The sequence below is a fragment of the Terrapene carolina genome, unplaced genomic scaffold (genome assembly GCF_002925995.2).
Source record: "Terrapene carolina triunguis isolate 2854851 unplaced genomic scaffold, T_m_triunguis-2.0 Scaffold30822, whole genome shotgun sequence".
In the NCBI taxonomy this organism is placed as follows: domain Eukaryota; kingdom Metazoa; phylum Chordata; order Testudines; family Emydidae; genus Terrapene; species Terrapene triunguis.
Window position 1 is genome coordinate 2031 of NW_020695173.1, and position 468 is coordinate 2498.

Here is a 468-nt window from a genome sequence, read left to right on the forward strand (position 1 = left end):
AACCCACCAGCCCCCACTCCCCTCCCAGAGACGGGGAGAGAACCCAGGAGTCCTGGCTCCCAGCCCCCACTGCTCTAACCCACCAGCCCCAACTCCCCTCCCAGAGCCGGGGAGAGAACCCAGGCGTCCTGGCTCCCAGCCCGACCCCCCCAGGCGCTGGCTGCGTGTGCCAGTCACACCTGGCGCGGGCTCTGCCCATCTCTCCAGGCTGATCTTGGCAGCCCATGTGGGGCCGTGGGCTCCCTGTCCGGTGCCGGTTCGTGGGCAGAGCGGGGATCAGGGGGGCTGGGCTGGGGGGGCCCAGGCAGGGCCGGCGCTTGCCCTCTCTGCCCTTTGCCCTGCTGCCCCCCGGTTGATGAATGACCGGCTCTGGCGCCGGGGCCCGGCTCTGTTTGCCGACAGCTCCGGGGTCGATGGCCCTGGCAGCCCCGCGGCCTCGCTCCCTGCAGCCCGGCACGTATCCCCCGC